The sequence below is a fragment of the Chrysemys picta genome, chromosome 1 (assembly GCF_011386835.1).
Source record: "Chrysemys picta bellii isolate R12L10 chromosome 1, ASM1138683v2, whole genome shotgun sequence".
Classification (NCBI taxonomy): Eukaryota; Metazoa; Chordata; order Testudines; family Emydidae; genus Chrysemys; species Chrysemys picta.
In genome coordinates, this window is record NC_088791.1 from 281,365,156 (window position 1) to 281,381,499 (window position 16,344).

The following is a 16,344-nucleotide window of genomic DNA, read 5'->3' on the forward strand; positions in this document are numbered from 1 at the left end:
CTGGGTTGGGACCCAGAGTAGTGGGCGGGCCTGGGTCCCCCTCTTCCCCCTTGCCTAGCACCCGGCCGACGGGAGCGGCCATCTAGAGCTGCACCAACCCCCTGCCAAGAGGGGTGTGACTTTGGGGGTGCAGTTGGCCACATTGGCCGGGCACAGAGAGGCACCTGATTGACCCCACAGGAAGGGGGCGAGGATGGACTAAGGGGCACTGCCGGAGGGCAGTGGCTGGAAGAGGACGCCACGAGCTTGGGAGCAACGCGGGTCTGGACACACCAACTGAGGGCGAGACGACGGACGGGACACCACCAGGAGGGGGCGCTCCACTGGACAGAGCTAATTCCCGAGACAACCAGTAGGAGGCACCAGGTGGTGAATCCCAACCCTGTCACAGTCCCATAGCAAAATAACCTCCCCATAATAGCAGAGAATTAGAGTCAGTTAACACTTTCTGATAAGATCATTGATTTATTGCCATTTAACTTTTTACTTCTTGATAAGTGTTAACATTTTATGTTAAATTCATTCATTTAAACTTTTAAACACTCATTTATGCCATTTTTTTCTTCCGGTTTCTTATTTATCTTTAAATGCTATTTTATGACTAAATCTTAAGTTTATTAGAATTTTCAAACCTATATTATAGCTAAGTAACCTGCAATACAACCAATTAATGAAAGACATAGTATGGGTAAAATGATTAAATCCAATTGTTCAATCAATGTGTGTTTGATACCATCTTTACTCTAATGTTCCTGCCTTGATCCCCCTTAACCATAAAGCTGTAAACATCATTCTTGGTTAACTCAAATGACACTTCCTGTCACAGATCTAGTTGAGCTCTCCCTGCTGGACACTTGCCAGACTGCTGTGAAGGGTCTAAATGCAGAATCCCATATGCCCTTAGCTTGCTGGGGCTGGACAGAGTTTAGACACCGTCCCTGGATTTTGGCTTCTAGGCATGCATTCCAGGTGCAAACCCCATGTTTGACATCTTTCTGGTCTCCGCTGCTCAGTTGCCTCACCAGCAGCTCTTCCACATTCTCCAGAATCACATCGAAGTGAGAGCCTTCTGGTTTACATTTTAACTCTACGAAAGTAAAACAGACACACACAGTTTGCACAGCATTCTAAACACCATTACTCTTTACTTAGCATGAGAAATGCATAGATCTATATAAAATAATAAACACACTTATATGCATTTCCCTGCCTCAGATTCCTCACCACTCTAGAGAGTACTTTAATGTTGGACAGAGTCCTCTGGAGTGTCCGGGATCCTTTTCCTACAGCGCCTGGTTTCTCTTTAGCAGTGGTGGCTCACTTCCAGAGGGCACTGGGGCACTGCCCCACCAGATGGAGGGTGTGTCACTAAATGCAAATAGTGAACACAGCAAATCTACAGAAACGTTCTAAGATCTGCAGTTTCATGGTTTGTATTTAGTAACAAGACATCCTTCCACACCACACCTGTGGCACATGCATAGACTGCACAGTCAAGGTCTGACAAGAGGCAATCTTCCATGGGGTTGGCGCATTGGATTCACTGCCCAAGCAACAGGATGCAGTGACTTTGAGCAATCCCGTAGTGGTGTGTCAAAGAACCACTGGGCACTAGGGCTGGCTCAGGTGACAGACTCTTGCTCCCTCCCTTGGGCTCTACCAGCTGGGGATGTGCAACTTAGTGCGTCAGTGAAAGCCGTGAAGCTGCTGGAGAAGGTTCAGCAGGCAGGACAGGAGGAGGTGGCAGCAGCAGCTGGGAGAGGGAATGCAACAGAGGGAGATGAAGAGAAGGATCCCAGAAAGGTCTGGGACTGGCCAAGGTAATTAAGGGGCCTAGGCAGCATAGGAGGTGTTAGCCAATGCATATATGTGAGGCATAGTATACGCTGCATTAATAAGTGTTGGGAAGTTATGTAAACTGAATGTATTATACTCTTCCAATGATTTAGTTCATGCATGTCCAGTATTCTACTACACTTTGCAAAGCTAAATTCAGCTTTGGCATTAGAAAATAGGAAATTTACAAATATAAGAACATAAGAGCTGTCATACTGGGTCAGACCAAGATCCATCTTGCCCAGTATCCTGTCTTCACCAATGGCCCATACCACAGCTTCAGGAGCAGTGTACAGAACAAGGCAATTGTGGACTGTGATCCACCCCGTCTTTCACTCCAGAATTCTGGTAGTCAGATGTTTAGAGTTGTCCCGAACTTCAGGTTGTGTCTCTGGTTATCTTGGTTAATACCCATTGATGGACCTATCCTCCATGAACTTAATCCATTTTTTAACCCAGTTATACTTTTGGCCATCACAACATTCCATGGCAATGAGTTCCATAGGTTATGTTGTGTGAAAAAGTACTTCCTCCTGTTTATAGACCTTTACAATATCCCCCACCTTAGTCATCTCTTTCCTAAGATGAACAGCCCTAAACTTTTTAGTCTCTCCACATATGGAAGCCATTCCATACCTCTGATCATCTTTGTTGCATACTCATAACCTTTTCCAGTTTCACTATATTCTTTCTGAAATGGGGCAACCAGGACAGGACACAGTATTCCAGGTGTGGGTGCACCATCGATTTATATAGTGGCATTATGACCTTTTTGACCGCTGCTGCACATGGAGCATACATTTTCAGAGAACTATGCCCAAGACTCCAATATCTCTTTCTTGGTTAGCTAATTTAGATTGTATCATTGTATGTGTCATAATATTGCCAACCAAAGATGTACCAATAATTTGTACCAAGTACAGTTAGGTAGTACTTTCATGGATAATCAATACTTGGAATGTAGTATCAGAACGAGATATGGGAACATATAGATAGGTACTTTCATAGACCAGTATCTGGAATGCTAGACTCCATAACAAAGATAAGGAAGGTACAGATCAAAAAGATAAGGAACCAAAACAAACTGGTTGGATTTTAGTGATGTGTAAAAAGTTTTGTAACCCATAAAAATCATGCTATAAATACTAATAGCTGAAATGCGTATCTTTGAAGAATACCTGCTGTGGAAGGTGAACATGCTGCAAGAATTTGCTTCCCTGAAGGAAAGTATGTATGTCTCCTTTTCATACTGCTTTGTCTTTAGACAATACATTTGGCCATGTTTGGTTATTTGGTCTCTTGAACATTTTTAAGAATGAACCACGAGTGTAGTCAAAAAATTGGCTACACCTTTTGATCAATAAAGGGCAACTTTCCAAGGGCCAATCCTTCCCTTCTCCATGTTCAGGGGCAGAGGTGGTGCCATGGGGGCAAGCGGGCATAATTTTTTTCTTCTATGCCCCACTTGCCCCAAAGTTTACCAGCCATCACTGCTTTTAAGAACCATAGAGATTTATTTAGTTAGTTAACTTTCTCTGCCTTTGGCTGGTCCTTTAGTTAAACCTGAGCTCTCCTGCTATGAAAGCCTCATCCCCTCTTCTACCCAAAGATTCCTGAGTGTCTCTAAAAGCCGCTCAAGTTCATATGTCCCCCTACCAACACATGGTTTCTTTGTTCTTCTGTTAAGGATCCATTCCCACTCCCTTCAGAGAAGTTGGGGTGATAAACCTTCTTAGCATACCCATTGTACAGTCAGAGCACAGTTATTGAGGTTTGCAAGTTTCCATTTTTATCTAGTCTGCAGAGATGTGCGATAGCCCTGTCAGCAAATGGTGGATTCCACATGAAAATAGAGGCATTCCTTGATATAACAATTTCATAATAACAACTTCATAATATCAATGAGAACTCATACGTTGTACATAGACAGAGCCCAAAATTGTCACATTCCCATTGAAACAGATGAAGTTAATGGGACTATTTGTATGAGTAAGACAAGCAACATTTAGCCCAGGGACTACAACCTGAAGTGGTTAGGGTGCTGTCAAATAGAAGCTGACCTAGGTTGTGGCAGAATAAAACAAACAAACATCTTGTATTTTCCAAATAGCTAACAGCCTTCCTATCCGCCACACCAAACAATATTTTCGTAGTTGGACATACGAAACACTTTCCGAGTATAACCTCTTTCCCCAGCAATCAAAGAAAATTTTCAAGGTTACTACACTTGCTGCAAAATATCACAGAGCCTCTGAAATAGACAAAAGAAAGAAAGAAAGAATATAAGGAGAAAGCAAGCAACCAGAGATGAGGAAAACAACAGGGGGTTGCTTGTTGAGCCTAGTGACCTTTTTTGCTGCTTCTTAAAATATTGAAGATTGTGCCGATCACAGGAAAAAAGTCCCTTTTAATTCGGAGTCTTTCCACCTAGATGTTGAGGTATGTTTTTCTCTATCTAGCTTCAGCACTTTTATTTTTCCCCCAGGTGATGCTTTTAAATGCATCTTTATGTAAGCTAAAGTTGGAAAAAACTGATTATGCATCTTTAAGTCATTACTATTGACACGTATGCAAACTACTAACTAGTGTTATTTGCCCTCAGTGCTGCTTGTATTCTTTCCTTCACAAGCAGCATCAAAATCACTCGAGGAGAGTGAAAAACAGCCCCAAGTGGGTCTCAGAGCTTATTAAACATTTAATAAGTAATCAGGATCCATCAAAGGGTGGACTCTACCTTACAAGTGGCAGCTAGAGGCAAGAACTGCTTTACAGCTTGGCCTGAAAATGTTTTGCTATTAAAATGACATGGGCACAAGAAGCAGGAAGGGGGCGGAGGTGTGGGAGAGAGAACTATTCTATTGCTAGCATGTAAATATAGAGTAATCTAAGAATAGCTGACTTACTGACTTTTACATTTATTATTATAGGGCCTTAGGATCTGTGAGCTATGACTGCAGATACAGTTATGTGCACCTATCTATGCATATGTGTTTGTGAATTGAATAACTCAGAAGGCTTTGATCCAGTTTCAGCTGAAATCTCATCTTTCCTGCTTGGTCTATTAACCATTTAGATAATATCATATTTGAGGTGTTTTACTGCTGTTAATTTGCATATAATTAGGAAGGAATGTGAGACTTTTGGTGAAATTTACATGCATTTAGCACTGTATGTGCATATCCATATGCTGAAGCTGGAATGAGATGGAAAATAAAAACTCGCTTTTGCATGGGTGCACCAGAATCAAAGATTTCTTTCCTGTGATTGCCAACATATATAAATCTAGATAACCAACTCAGACTGTGGGCTTGCTCCTGAGAGGGGCTGAGCTGTGCTGTTGAAGGCACAGAGGTACTTTGCAGACAGGGTCAGTTCTAGGCATCAGCAAACAAAGCATGTGCTTGGGGCGGCACATTTTCAAGGGCAGCATTCTGGCCATTTTTAAAAAATGTTGTTGTTGCTTCCAGTGGCAAAAGCCTAGAGCTGGCCCTGGCAGCAGCAGTGCGTCGTGAATGGGGGGGCGCCCTGGGGCTGCTGCGGTTCGCGCCACAGGGGAGCAGCGCTGCACCTTGTGGCTGGGCCGGGCAGGCTCCGAATGGGGGACACTCGGGCTGGGGGCCGCCCCACGGGGCACATGGAGCTGCCTGCAGGTGCCGCAGGGTGGCCGCCCCCCAGCGCTGCAGCCGGGGCTGGGCGAAGCAGCCCGAGCCGCTCAGGGACTGCGGCAGGGCAGCCAGGAGCAGCAGCAGCAGTGGAGCCATAGAGGGTGGAGCGCTGCCGTGCAGGGCCCGCGTCCCACTCTCCGGGGCTCCACTCCCTCTGGGGCTACCCTGCTCCAGCTCCTCAGCCCCCTGCCGGGGCGGTCCCCCCAGCTCTGCCCTCCTGGGTCCCGGCCAGTCCTGGAAGCAGGAGCCCTGGCTGGAGGGACCCTGGGCTGAGGCGTGGTCCAGGAGCCCCACTGCTTACCCCAACCCTGCCAGCACCGGACTGGCTGGAAGCAAGGGCGGAGCGGGCGGAGTCAGCACTGGTGGGGGGGGAGCCCAGGGCTGGGGTAGCAGGGGGTGCGGGTGGGGGGGGGGAGAGAGAGCCCAGCGCTGGGGCGGCAGGGGGTGAGGGTGGGGGGGGGGGGAAGAAAGAGCCCAGCGCTGGGGTAGTGCGGGGGAGTGAGATCCCAGGGCTGGGGTGGGGGCAGCAAAAAGTTTTTTTTGCTTGGGGCGGCAAAAAACGTAGAGCCGGCCCTGTTTGCAGATACTGCTCCTATATCTATCTATTCCATTTTAATGACCCCCATCAGCAGAGTAGGAAAGTGCCTTCTCATCATTAATGTATTTATCCTCACAACACCTCTTGTGAGGAGGGACATGCCATTTTCCAAAGGGGCAACTGAGGCAGCAAAGACTAAGTGGCATGCCCAATATCACACTGAAATTCTGTGGTAGGGTAGGACAGAGAATTGAACAAAGGTCTTCAAAGTCCAAGGTTAGTGCTCTAACCGCAGGACCATCCTTGTTCTCCTGATATAGGATTATAATGATTTTATATATGCTTGATTTAGAGAGCTCATTTGCAACCAAGATTTATTCCAACTGACATATGGCCAGGCGTGGAGCCACGACAGTGGAAAGACCACTGAGAGGGAGGGGTTACAAGAGCAGACAACAGCTGCAACCTCCTTTCCATTGTGAGAAACCCCAGGGGACCAGCACAGTCCAAAAAGTGTGTGGCAGTGGTTGAGAAGGGGCCATGGCTAGACTAATCAAGGATCGCACTCATCCTTCATTAGGTTCCTCCAGTAGAGTTCTCAGTGAGCACCACTGATAGTATATAAAGCTGCACCCCACAGCACTAAAAGAAAGACCCAAGAGAGAGCACACTTGTCTGCTCTGCCACAATCAGCACTGTAATCTTCATTATAAATTTGTGGATCAGGTTACATTAAAAAAAATCCAGTAGACTGCATATTTTTCATGTAGCTCTGAAAGGGTAAATGTAAGCATGCACTTGTGTGTTGTTCTGATCTTTACACAATAACGTTACAATGTCAAGAATTAAGGCTTGTTTTATATTATGTGCCAAGGACAATCATTATGAAAGGAGCAGGTGTAGCATTTGGAATAACTAACGAATCTTGGAGTCTGTTTTTATTGACATTACAAGATGTCTTCTCTTCAGTCTGTTCCACTGAAGTCAATGAGAATCTATCCATTGACTATAAAATCCTGGACTCAACATATAGACCAAGTGAAAAGGCTGTTTTCTGGAATGTTCCATAGAGCCTAGAATCGTGCCCACAGACCCCAAGATGGCAATCATATCTTCCACATCCACTGTTCCCCACTCTACCCCTAGTGCATATGAGTCTGGTCAGAGGTTCTGTGTAGTCTTGGGCCCACCAGCACTCAAAACCAGGGGCAGCTCTAGGCACCAGCAAAGCAAGCAGGTGCTTGGGGCAGCCCATTTGCAGGGGTGGCAGCCGGCAGGGAGCCAGCATGGGAGCTGAGAACCAACAGGGGGCCCTGGGAGCTGTAGTTCCTTGCTTAGTTCCCTGCCTATAGAGCCAGCCCTGGAGCAGGGAAAGAACTACATTTCCCACATTCGCTTGGCCACTACCAACAGGAAAGAGGGGGAGGGAGGGAGAGAGGAAGCTGAGACCTCATGCTGCAGCCTGCTGTGAATGAAGAGCTGCACTGTGAGTAGGGAGACTATATTTTAACATTCAAAAAATAGGACACTCCACGGCGAGGGAGGGTAACCCCACCCTGCCACCATCCACTCCCTCCAACTGCCCCCCACAGAAACCCAAACCCATCCAACCCGCCTGCTCCCTGTGCCCTGATCACCCACTCCTGGGACCCCTGCCCCAACTGCCCCCCAGGACCCCACCCCCTAACTAAGCCCCACTGGTCCTTGTCCCCTGATTGCCCCCTAAGACTTCACCCCCTACCTGTCCCCTGACCAACCCCTGGAACTCCCATCCCTATCCAACTGCTGCCTGTCCCCCCCAAACCCCTGACCCATCTAACCCCCAACCCATCTAACCTCCCCTTCTCCCTGCCCTCTGTCCCTTGACTGCCCCCCCAGAACTCCCTACCCCTTCTCCAACCTCCCAGCCCCCTTACCGTGCCACTCAGACCAGTGTGTCTGGCTTCGCGCAGCGCCAGACATGCTGCTGCATACATGCTGCCGTGCTCCCCTGCGGAGCCACAGCCCCCCACCTTCCCCCGCACCTGCCTTCTAGATTTGAACACCTCAAAATTCAGGAGTGCTCAAGCTCAGTTTGGGCAGCTGTTACTTCATTTCTCCCAAATTAAATATACTGATCCACTGTAACTTGCTGTAGAAAAAATAGGATAAAATTGAGCAAGAAATGCTTCCCAGTGGTTATTAGGACTGGAATTGCTATTTTCAACAGCCATTGCCTTTTTGTTTGTTTGTTTGTTTGTTTGTTTGTTTGTTTGTTTAGAAGGAAGACAGTGATATTGCATTGGCAAATTCCCCATAGAAAGAAAGAGTGGAACAAAAGAATAATAAAGGCACCTCAACTTTTCCTCATTTATGTAGGACAGTCTTATAATATGCATCCAGATATCCTCCAGTCACACAATCTGAAAATTGTTCCACTTTACTGCAGTTCTGTAACTATATGGGAACCAATCCTGTCTGTGTTCTGTGCACACCTAAAATTCCTGCTGAATGACTCGCCCTGGGAGCGAGTTACCAGTGACCCAGGGCTGCGGCGGAAGGAGGGTGCAGGTGGGGGTGGAGAGAGCCCAGGGCTGGGGTGGCAGGAGGTGTGTGTGTGTGGGGGCCATGGTGGGGGGGAATGAGGGAGCCCAGAGCTGGGGCGGCAGGGGGTGTGGGTGGTGGGGGGGAGCCCAGGGCTGGGGCAGCAGGGGGGTGTGGCGAGGAGCCCAGGACTGGGACGGGGGGCAGCCAAAAATTTTTTTTGCTTGGGGCGGCAAAAAACCTAGAGCCGGCCCTGCTCAAAACCCAATTCCACAGTGAGGCATACAGAACCCAAAATAGCTGAGCTCCACAATTTTCTTCAAGTGAGATCTCTGATACAGAGATTGTCAACCATCTTCCATCTTTCACAATTGCAACAGAGTTGTAAAGTTCCACTCTTCTTTGGATACCAGTCCATCTAGTGTTGTTTCTGATGAAGCTGGCTCTCTTTCTTTTCCTCCTGGTTTGCCTGCAATCTTATCTGATAGTAGGAGTGCTAGAATCAAGTTGCTCTGTGATCAGCGAGCAATGTGTCTGCAGAAAGATGTTGTTCTCTTACCTAGGGTCTCAAATAATTGTGCTCTTTTAAAATTCATCCTTCTCATCACCTCATTGTTCGTAGTTTTGGTTAGCGTGCAAATATTTAACATTTTACTGTAACACCAAAACTCAAGTGCCCTGAGTCATCTCTCAGTGTCCTTTTTAAGTTTCCACCTCTCATATCCGTATAGGAGGGCTGACCATATGTCCCATTCCAGCAATATAGTGTGTATTTGTAATATTAACTTTTGACAAAATAGAAGTCTTTGGAAGTTGTTCAATGCTTATTTTGCAAGCTGTATCTTTCTCTTTATTTCTTGGTCCCATCATGCATCTGATGTTATTGGACCCCCTAAATAGGGGGAGCTATTCACTTGTTTCACCACATGACTGTCAAGATATAGATATTTCCTACTTTGTGCACTACTGTGCTTACTTAGTTTCATACTTTTTGTCTTCCTAATATTAATCATCATTCCATATTTCTTGCTGGCATTATTCACAGCACTAAGCATGTTCTGAAGTTCTTCCCTAATTGAAGCAATCCAAATGAGGTAATCTGTGTATTTTATGTCCTTAGTGTATACACCATTGACTTGGATGCTCTGGTATGCTCCACAACCTGGAGACCCACTTGTCAAGCTTCCACATCCTTCTCCTTTCCCACATCCTTGCCACACTGTTACCACTGCATTTGGGGCTTCTGCTCTCTCAGACAATACAGGGCTAACCTCTTAATTACTAATAGTTCCATGGATTCTTTATGTTTCTAGCCTTAAGTGATAAAGGTTGTATTGGCTCATGATAATTTTTTGTTGTTATTTTGCTTCATGTGGGTTTAGATCGCCTAAGTTTAACTTTGAGTTCGAGGTTTAAACAAACTCAAAAACTCAGTGCAGAACTTGGCAAAACCTTCAAAATGTTTCCCTAGCTTCTGATCAAAATCACATGAAATCACTGACTTTCCAGATGGCTTCAAACAACACCATACTATGGCCCAGACTCTCTCAAAACTCAGCTGAAGCTAAGCAATATTTTTATGAAATAAGGTGAGCCTGGTCCAAATTTTAGGTTTAAAATTAAACCCAACAACAAGCATACATTGACTGCACTGATGTGGCACTAAACATGCACTGGCCACTTTGCAAATGTTAGATAATTACTCCTCACAGCATCCCTGCAAAGTAAGTAGTTAGGTATTGCTATTCCTATTTTACAGAGAGATAAACCAACGTTAAATAACTTGCCCAAGACATGAAGCTAGTCATTGGCAGAGCTGAGACTAGAAGCTAGGTCTTCAGATTCACAGGCTTGTGTGCTAATCACTAGACCATGCTGCCTCTCAGTGTGCTACCTTCACTATAAAAGTTTTGCACAGCTCTAATTATCATCCAGCTCCAGAAGTAATCACAAATACTCTGGTCAGTTGGGGCTAAAACAAGAGTGAGAGTTTCCATGTTGTACATGCTTTTATTTTATCATTAGAATCAGGGAAATAGGCCTTCAAAAGATATAAATGTCTAAGGACTTGTGTACACACAAACTGGAACCATAATAACTAAATTGGTTTTAATTCACACCTTTATTTATTTCAGTACAAGTCAAAGTGTGTGGAATATTTTGGAATAAAAGTACCTATAGCAATTTAACTTAAATTTTATCTGGGGCAATGTTTGCCCATAGGAGTGTATGATTCCTGTGCTGACCTGAGCCCTTGTGCATATCATCTAAAGAGATGGGGTGGGGGAATGATTCCTTGATCTCTCCCTCCTGAGCACACTCAGTAGGGTCAGGGTTGTTCTGGATCTAATTCTTGCCCAAGTAGTTATATAAATACGTTTTGCCAAGCTAATCTGTTTTGTTACCTAGGATTGCTGAAATGGTGCTCAAGTAAAAGGGAATTTCTGACACTAACTCCTACCTACGGAGCATAATGTAAAGTGACTGATGGAACAGCACACACAAGGATATTGTAACTAAGAAGCTTCACTTTCCAGTGCTTGCAAATAAGATTTTAGACTATCTAGTGCTGCATTTCTTCAACCACTTTTCTTTGGCAATCACACACACTTCTAAATTAAGATTTCTACATCGCTGACAGCTAATGATGCAGTGCACTGCCTTTCCTGCTAATTACACAATATTATTTCCCTGGTATTTCTTAGGGCAGTTTACGATTTCCTATTGGGTCTGACTTTTTTCAGTCTAACCTTTTGTTACTGGTAGAGTACAGACATTTAAAGACATTACAAAGTGCATACGTATTACAGCATATTTTCATCTGTGGTTAACCAAGAAACTATATTCCTGTCACGTGAAAGCCACAGCGAACCATGCTCATGCTTTAAATCACCTGCAGGCTAGATCATTTTAACATGCTGTACCTTAGGCTGGCTCTGAAGGCCACCAGGAAGCTGCAGCTGGTACAGCCTGTAGCAGCACACCTGCTAAGCAGAGCAGACTAATGAGAATATATCACCCACGAGCTGTGCAATTTACATTGGTCAGCAATTCAGTCCTGGGCCACATGCAAAGTCCCAGTCATCATCTACAAAGCCTTAAATAGACGGACACCTGCCTCAAAACCTCTCCTATCTGTGCACTGGAAGGACAACTGCATTCAGCAGGGTCACATTGGCTGATGAATCACTTATGTGTTTATTTAGATTTATAGTGATTCATACAAGGTACATATTCAAGTCTCCAAGCACTTTTTACAGAGATAAAAAACACAAGCATACAAACAAGAAGACAACCGCTCTCTTTTCATCCCCAATTCTAGAAAATACTCAGCCACCCTCCTCAGCTAACATGAAAGCAACCACTCACCACGGATTATGAAATAGGTCAGTCAATATTTGCACACCTTGGCTGTGTGGAGGCATGAGGCACAGCAGGGATGTCAAGCATAAGATGACTGTTGCAGACTTCATATGGAAGTTGTTGATGAACAGTCAAGAAACACATTTATAGATTGACAAAGGTACACCGTGGAGTGCGTTATGGGCTTACAGCAGTGTTTCTCAAACGGGGGTCGCTGCTTGTGTAGGGAAAGCCCTTGGCTGGCCGGGCCGGTTTGTTTACGTACCCCGTCCACAGGTCCAGCCAATCGCGGCTCCCACTGGCCACGGTTCACTGCTCCGGGCCAATGGGAGCTGCTGGAAGCGGAAGGTGCCGAGGGACGTACTGGCCGCCGCTTCCAGCAGCTCCCATTGGCCTGCAGTGGTGAACCGCGGCCAGTGGGAGCCGCGATTGGCCGGACCTGCGGACGGCAGGTAAACAAACTGGCTCGGCCTGCCAGGGGCTTTCCCTACACAAGCGGTGACCCCAGTTTGAGAAACACTGCTTTTGTAGTATGATTAAGTATTCAACACCTTTTTAAAATGACCTTTCCAGATGTAGGTATCCTCTGTTTTATTGTATTTTTATATATTTTCCGTAAGTTGCTTGTTTTATTTTAGGTAGAGATTTCTTACTAATTATCCTATATTCAATATTAGCTAATTAGTTTTTCATGTTTGTCTCTGAGAATTAACTACGAGGACAATTTACAATCCTGATTGAAAATGAGACAGCACTGAGAGAATATTTATGCGTAGAAAGTCTTAAATCACAGCTCCAACCAAAGGGTAAATATAGTGATTGTGTAGATATATCTACCTGATATTTCCTTTTACATGACTCACCCTAATTAAAAAGGCTTTCAGTGTTAATTGCCTGATATTTCAATTGCTGTTAAGACACTGCCTTCATGAACACCCTGGAATTCTGCCCATAGCAGTTTCAGACATCAAGCCTTTTGCCCTTCTTTCATATTTTCTAGGATTAAACAGCTCCCGAGCAACAAAGAAGGCCACCGTCTAATAGCAAATGGAGTACAATAAGTCCAGATTTGTCAACCTTTCACTCATACAGCACAGCCAATATTTTTTTCCTGGGCACTTCAGGAAGAGGTAGGCTGAGAGACATATGGCTTATGAAGGAGTTTGTTAACATGCATTTAGTGAATTATGAATGTCAGTCTGGTATGTGATATTTTGAAATAAGTTTGATACTGTGCAAATTCTTAAATTATGTGAATGTCTCAAGAGCACTGGAAATTTTGAGCATTGCTATTATTATTCTATAAATTCAATTAAATACATTGAAGGTAATAGCACATTTCTCTCCTCTTTCTGCAGTCCTTTGAAACTTAACAGAAATTTGGAGTATCTGAAATACGTAAAATAAGTTTTTTAAAGACTTTTATTAAATAAAATCAACTGAGATCAAATGTTAAAGGAAAAGTAGCTTGTAAATAGATACCCCAAACTCACAGTCAAAGATCCATGTGTATCTGAAAAGTATTAGTACTAATAGTATTCATGTTTATTAAGGTAGTGCCTAAAAGCCAACCAAGAATAGGGATCCATTGTGAAAGGCTCTGCGAAACTGAGTAGTCAACTGTCCTGCCACAAACAGCTTACAATCTAAATAGACAAGAAATCCTGGCTAGGTGAATGGGTAGAACACACCAGCAGAGCGAACAGTGTAATGACACCAAATGTCATGTTTTCAATATTTTTGGTGGGGAGGGGTTACTTAGGAGGGGATCAACTAAATGAGAAAGGAAGGATGTGATGGGGACAGGGCAGGGCAGAAGATAGTAAGAGGGGCAGGTGTGGAGTGAAGCTAAATTAGGATGACCATATTTCCCAAAGGGCAAACAGGACACTGCACAGGGCTGGCCTGAGCCCTCGCCTCCCTGCACACGGGGCTGCCCGAGCTGCTCACCCAAGCCCTCCCCCCTCCACGCAAGGCTTGGGTCGCTGGTTACTCAAACCCTGCCTTCCCCCTTGCACAAGCCCTGCTTCCCCCCTTGCAAGGGGCTGGCATTGCTGCTCGCCCCCTACACTTTCCTCTGCACCCCACTTTTTTGACGAAAGTGAGCATTTGTCCCATTTGTTCTTGCCAAACTGATCAAGCCGGCAACAGCAAACAGGACAAATACTCATTTTTTTCCAAAAAAGTCGGGACAGCCAGGACAGGGCTTAAAAAAACAGGATGCACAGTCACCCTAAACTGAAGTGAAGAGACTGAGAGGGAGGGAGAGGGTTGGAGCAAGCCGCCAATCAGCACAGGGCAGAGAAGTCCAGTTGAAACTGTAGAAAGTTCTCTGAATGTCACAAGGTTCCTGCTTTTGCTGCTTCAGCAACTGCTCCTATGAGCACTGGAGTCCCTGGCTCACTCCTCCCTCAAGCCCACATGGTAGGGTGGGGAGGCAACACCTGGGTCCTAGTGTGGCATGCTGTCTAGGCATGCAATACATGCATTGCATGCCCCAGAATCCACAACAAAAGTTGTATTCTACAAGAATATGAAAGCCCTGCATGTCAGCAATCTGTTTGTGTCAGGTGTCTTCATGTTTTGCTGGCAGGGCATGCAATGCTCCAAGTTGCACCACGTTGCCAAGGTAACATGACTCTGTAGGCAGCTGACTTCCTGATCGGCTGTATTGGAAAAAGTAGTTGAAGCATGCAAGTTTAGACTTGAAGCATCCGTTGGGTTGCAGAGCAGGACTTGGGACCCAGAAGCACAAGCGAGGCTGGAGGTGGCTGGATGGGAAAGAGCCATAACTGAGACACCGATCCTGGCCGGTGGGACCTGGGAGCCCACGCAGGAGGCTGCCAGGCCACAGGACCCAGAGCCTGGCAGCAGGAAGCAGGAGCCATTTCCCACTGGGACCCCATGGAGTCTGGAGAGGAGCGAGGAGCCACTCCCAAGTCTCCAGTGGGGCTGGCAGGGAGCCGGGGCATCCCTGAGGAGGGGTAGGCAGCAGCCGCCACCACTCCCCATGGAGGCACATGTATTGTGTGGAGACCAACAAGCCTGGGACAGCGCTGGGACCCCACCCTCTGTGCTCTGGCCCAAGCCCCCTTTTTTCTTCAAGGGCAGCATCAAAGTGGACTTTTACCTGCTGCCTGAGACTTTCTCTGGGCTGATAGCAGGAGACTTCATGCTGCTGCTGGCACTGAACAGCCGAGTGTGTCTGGAAGAGAAGCCCATCAAGACTCTGCTGCAGAGAGGTGAGGAGTGAATGAACTGGCTCCCAGGTAACTGTCTAGGCTTGCCTGTCTAGGCTTGCCAACTTTCTAATTGCACAAAACCGAACACCCTAGCCCTGCCCCACCCCTTCCCAAAGGCCCTGCGGTGGCTTGCTCTCCCCCACCCTCACTCACTTTCACTGGCGTGGGGCAGGGGATTGGGGTGGTGGGAGGGGGTGAAGGCTCCAGCAGGGGGTGTGAGCTCTGGGGTGGGGCTGGGGATGAGGGATATGGCTCCAGGCTGGGAATGAGGAGGGGGCTCCAGGATGGGGGTGGGGCCAAGGGATTCAGAATGTGGGGGGGAAGGGAGCTGTGGGTTGAGGCAGGGGGGTTGGAGTGTGGGAGGGGAATCAGGGCTGGGGCAGGGGGTTGGGGTGTGGGAAAGGGTATGGGCTCTGGGCTGGGGCCGGGGAAGAGGTGTTTGGAGTGCTGGAGGGGGCTCCAAGCTGGGGGGTGTGGCCAAGGGATTCAGAGGGTGGGGGGGGGGCTGCGGGTTGAGGCAGGGTTGGGGTGCAGAAAAGGGTATGGGTTCTGGGCTGGGGGTGCAGGCTCTGGGCTGAGACCGGGGATGAGGGGTTTGGAGTGCAGGAGGGGACTCTGGGTTGGGAGGGCTCAGGGCTGCAGCATGGTCTTACCTCAGGCAGCTCCTGGTCAGTGGAGCAGCAGGGCTAAGGCAGGCTCCCTACTTGTTCTGGCACCACGCTGCGCCCCAGAAGCAGCCAGCAGGTCTGGCTCCTAGGCAGGGGGAGGGAGGCAGGAGGCTCTGCGCACTGCTCTCGCCCACAGGCACCGCCCCCCCCTCCAGCTCCCATTGGCCATGGTTGCCAGCCAATGGGTGTGCGGAGCCGGTGCTCAGGGCGGGGGCAGTGCATGGAGCCCCCCCCCCCCCCCCCCAGGAGCTGCACCTGCTGGCCGCTTCCAGGGCACAGCACAGTGCCAGAACAGGTAGGGAGGGACTGGCAGGACACGTAGGGAGGGACTTTTAACAGCCCGGTCAACAGTGCTGACCGGAGCTGCCAGGGTCCCTTTTCAATTTGGTGTCCCGGTTTAAAACAAAGACACCTGGCAACCCTTTACCCCTGTCCCAGCCCTGTTGCGTGCCTCACTAAAAATGCCACAGCATGCCACTGGTCCTAGTGCCTGCAGTATCTGGGGGAGG

At 47.1% G+C, this 16,344-nt stretch overlaps 1 long non-coding RNA gene across 2 annotated transcripts; it reads right to left on the bottom strand.

Annotated features, from left to right (window-relative positions):
* Positions 1 to 451: 451 nt before the first annotated feature.
* On the bottom strand, positions 452 to 15,972 carry LOC135980851 (uncharacterized). 2 transcript variants are annotated; one of them, XR_010597751.1, is made up of 3 exons: positions 15,821 to 15,972; positions 15,056 to 15,130; positions 452 to 1,087 (listed from the first exon to the last, which is right to left on the bottom strand). It is a non-coding gene; the product is annotated as an uncharacterized LOC135980851 (long non-coding RNA). The 2 variants fall into 2 exon arrangements; XR_010597752.1 differs by lacking the exon at positions 452 to 1,087 and adding an exon at positions 14,560 to 14,696.
* Between the last annotated feature and the right edge of the window lie 372 nt (positions 15,973 to 16,344).